This window comes from Aureococcus anophagefferens (genome assembly GCF_000186865.1).
Source record: "Aureococcus anophagefferens unplaced genomic scaffold AURANscaffold_183, whole genome shotgun sequence".
Classification (NCBI taxonomy): Eukaryota; class Pelagophyceae; order Pelagomonadales; family Pelagomonadaceae; genus Aureococcus; species Aureococcus anophagefferens.
Genome location: NW_008705725.1, coordinates 4,728 through 8,912, shown reverse-complemented (window position 1 = coordinate 8,912; position 4,185 = coordinate 4,728). Strand labels below are relative to the sequence as shown.

The 4,185-nt window shown below is 63.8% G+C and overlaps 1 protein-coding gene across 1 annotated transcript in view; it reads right to left on the bottom strand.

The window, feature by feature from the left end:
* AURANDRAFT_68508 (hypothetical protein) overlaps positions 1–4,185 on the bottom strand; it is a gene marked incomplete at both ends in the record, with an annotated part of 11,867 nt that overhangs the window by 3,732 nt on the left and 3,950 nt on the right. The gene's annotated exons all lie outside the window — the stretch shown is intronic.

Genomic DNA, 4,185 nt, shown 5'->3' with positions numbered 1-4,185 from the left:
TATCATCGCCTTGTCCCCCATAGAGGTAGTTTATGGTGCCCGAGCTGTAGAGAGTGTCGTCTCCGTCACCGCCATGAAGCTCGGTCATTTGGCCGTATTCAATGGTGAGCGAGTCGTCACCGTCGTCGCCGTAGATCGCAGTAGAGCCTCCTCTTTGGACAGTGATCACGTCGTCGCCGGCGTCTCCTCTAATGACGTTGTAGCTTCCAGACTCTATGTAGATGAAGTCGTCCCCGGGACCGCCAGAGACACGGTAAGTATTGTAATTGTAACCCTCCAACACCACAACGTCATCCCCTTCGAGAGCGTCGATAGTGCTGAAGGCGAATCCGTCCGTCGCATGGATGCAGTCGGAAAGATCGGTGAGGGTTAGATAAAAAGAAAGGATTTCCCGATCCAGGTCCAGGCAGATACAGCCCTGGCGGCTGGAGAAGTCGTAAGTCCAGTCTGTGATAACCCAATCGAGATACTGGCCGGCAGACTGGGTTGCGTCGGTCTCGTCCGTGCACCAGCCGCAACAGGACGCGCAGTCTCCGCCGGCCAGGAAGCAGGCGGCGGTCTCCGCGGGATCCCCGGGAGGCACCGTTGGTGTGCTCGCGAGAGCAACGGTCGGGTTCGCCGACGGGGCTTTGACTGGAGACGACGTGGGTTCGCCCGGCGTCTCCGTCGGGATCGGCGCGGGTTCGATCGTCGGCGCGGGCGTGAACGAGACCTCGAACTCCGCCGAGTCCGCGAGCGTCGCGTCGTCCGAGCACGCCAGCGTCAGGGTATAGGTGCTGATCTCCGCGTCGCCGGCGACGGTCTGCGTCTGCTGGCCGTCGTTGGGCGCGGTCTCCGCGCGGACGACGGTCCCGTCCGGGTCCGAGACCTCGACGTCCACGGTCGCGCAGGCGCCGGGGTCGCCGCGGTAGACCCAGAGGACGTCGCACTCGACGCCGGAGACGCAGGTCGAGCCGATGCCGATGCTCGTGATGCGCAGGAAGGAGGCGGATGGGGCGAGCGTCGGGGCGAGCGTCGGCTCGGGCGTCGGGCGGGGCGAGGGCGCGGACGTCGTCGGAGATGAGGTTGTCGGGACGCTCGTCGTCGGAGCGGCGGACGGCTCCCTCGAGTGGGTAGGCTCAGCGCTTGGCTCTGGCGACTCCGTCGGCGGCAACGTCGGCACGAAGGTCGCAGTCGGGCTCGGCGTCGGGTGGGCCTCGCAGCTGGTGGAGGTAGAGGCGTACGCCACGTCATCGATGTAGCACAGATCGCTCCCGTCGCCGCCGAATAGCGAAATAGAATTGTCTCCACCGTAGATCAGAGTGTCGTCGCCGTCCCCACCATATAGACCGATGGAATCACCGACCAACCCCCCGCCGAGTTCCAGTGTATCATCGCCTTGTCCCCCATGGATGTAGGTCCATTGAACAGCATAATCAATGTAGATGAAGTCGTCCCCAGGACCGCCAGAGACACTCGACACGTAGGCGCTGGAATCCTCCAACACCACAACGTCATCTCCTTCGAGAGCGTCGATAGTGCTGAAGGCGAAACCGCCCGTCGAGTGGACACAGTCCGAAAAATCAGTGAGATCCGAATGGAAATAATCCCCGAAATCTCCCGAAAAACCACCCAGATCCAGACAGACACACCCCGATTGCCCGGAGAAGTCGTAGCCGTCCGGCTGGGCGGCGTCGGTCTCGTCCGTGCACCACCCGCAGCACGACGCGCAGTCTCCGCCGGCCAGGAAGCAGGCGGCGGTCTCCGCGGGCACGGGGCTCGCGGACGGCGACGCAGTGGGTTGCTGCGTGCACCCGAAGCTGACGCCGCAATCGGTGACCGTGCAGCCAGCGGAAGAGGCGAAGTCCGAAGCCGAGACGCTGCTCGAGATGCACCAGCCGAGGTCCTGGTCGAAGGTAGTCGCTCCGTCGAACATGCTGCTCAAGTCAGTCGCGGACGACGTGTCCCAGGCGCCGATGTCCTGGTCGAAGGCGGAAGCATAGTAGAACATGCGATTCATGTCCGTCACGGACGACGTGTCCCAGGCGCCGATGTCCTGGTCGAAGGCGGAAGCGAAGGCGAGCATGTACCTCATGTCCGTCACCGACGCCGTGTCCCACTCGCCGATGTCCTGGTCGAAGGCTTCAGTGTAAAAGAGCATGTACGACATGTCCGTCACCTTCGACGTATCCCAGGCGCCGATTGGTTGGTCAAATCTAATCGCGCTGTCGAACATCTCGAGCATGCTCGTCACGGACGACGTGTCCCAACCGCTGATGTCCTGGTTGAAGTTCCATGCTTCGTAGAATGTCCACGACATGTCTGTCACGGCTGACGTGTCCCAGTTGCCGATGTTTTGGTTGAAGACTTCCGCAGACCGGAACGTCCCCATCATGTCCGTCACCTTTGACGTGTCCCAGTCGCCGATGTCCTGGTCGAAGGCGGAAGCGTAGTAGAACATCTCGCGCATGTCCGTCACGGACGACGTGTCCCAGGCGCCGAGGTCCTGGTCGAAGACGCCAGCATTGTTGAACATACTGCTCATGTCCGTCACGGACGACGTGTCCCAGGCGCCGATGTCGTCGTTGAACGACTGCGCGTTCGTATTGTAACGCGTGCAGATCGACCAACCACAAAAGAGCTCCGACATGTCCGTCACGGCGGAGACGTCCCACGTCGAGATGTGGCCGTACGTCAGCGCCGCCGCGTCCGCGTCCGACAGCCACGCGTCGACCGCGGTCTCGAGCTCGCTCTTGTCCGCGAAGCTGTACGGACCCGCGGACGGCGGCGCGGTGAGAGCGACGGTCGGACCCGCGGACGGGCTCCGGGAGGGCGCGAGCGTGGGAGCCCCCGTCGGGATCGGCGCGGGTTCGATCGTCGGCGCGGGCGTGAACGAGACCTCGAACTCCGCCGAGTCCGCGAGCGTCGCGTCGTCCGAGCACGCCAGCGTCAGGGTGTAGGTGCTGACCTCCGCGTCGCCGGCGACGGTCTGCGTCTGCTGGCCGTCGTTGGTCGCGGTCTCCGCGCGGACGACGGTCCCGTCCGGGTCCGAGACCTCGACGTCCACGGTTGCGCAGGCGCCGGGGTCGCCGCGGTAGACCCAGAGGACGTCGCACTCGACGCCGGAGACGCAGGTCGCGCCGGTGCCGATGCTCGTGATGCGCAGGAAGGAGGCCGTCGGGGGCGAGGAGGGCGTCGCGCTGGGGGTCGCGCTGGGGCTCGAGGACGGACTCGGGGACGGCGCCGAGGAGGGCGACGCGGTCGGCGCGCAGGTTGCCGAACCAAAGGTGACGCCGCAGTCGGTGACCGTGCAGCCGGAGGAATAGGCGAAGTCCGAAGCCGAGACGCTGCTCGAGACGCACCAGCCGAGGTCCTGGTCGAAGGCGTCAGCGCCGTAGAACATAACTCTCATGGTCGTCACGGACAACGTGTCCCAGCCGCCGATGTCCTGATTGAAGGCGTCAGCACTGCGGAACATGTAGCTCATGTCCGTCACGGACGCCGTGTCCCAGGCGCCGATGTCCTGGTCGAAGGCGGAAGCACTGTCGAACATGTGGCTCATGTCCGTCACGGACGACGTGTCCCAGGCGCCGATGTCCTGGTCGAAGGCGTCAGTGCCGGAGAACATCGAGCGCATGATCGTCACGGACGACGTGTCCCAGGCGCCGATGTCCTGGTTGAAGGCGTAAGCAAAGGTGAACATTCTGCTCATGTCCGCCACGGCCGACGTGTCCCAGGCGCCGATGTCCTGGTTGAAAACGTAAGCCTCTCCGAACATCTGGCTCATGTCCGTCACGGACGAGGTGTGCCAGGCGCCAATGTCCTGGTTGAAGGCGTCAGCGTGGTTGAACATGTAGCTCATGTCCGTCACCTTCGACGTGTCCCAGGCGCCGATGTCCTGGTCGAAGGCGTCAGCATCGACGAACATGTAGCTCATGTCCGTCACGGACGACGTGTCCCAGGCGCCGATGTCCTGGTCGAAGGTTTTAGCGCTGTAGAACATCAAGGTCATGTCCGTCACGGACGACGTCTCCCAGGCGCCGATGTCCTGGTTGAAGGCCTCAGCACCGGCGAACATTCTGCTCATGTCCGCCACGGCCGACGTGTCCCAGGCGCCGATGTCCTGGTCGAAGGCGTCAGCAGTGTGGAACATGCCGCTCATGTCCGTCACGGACGACGTGTCCCAGCCGCCGATGTCCTTGTCGA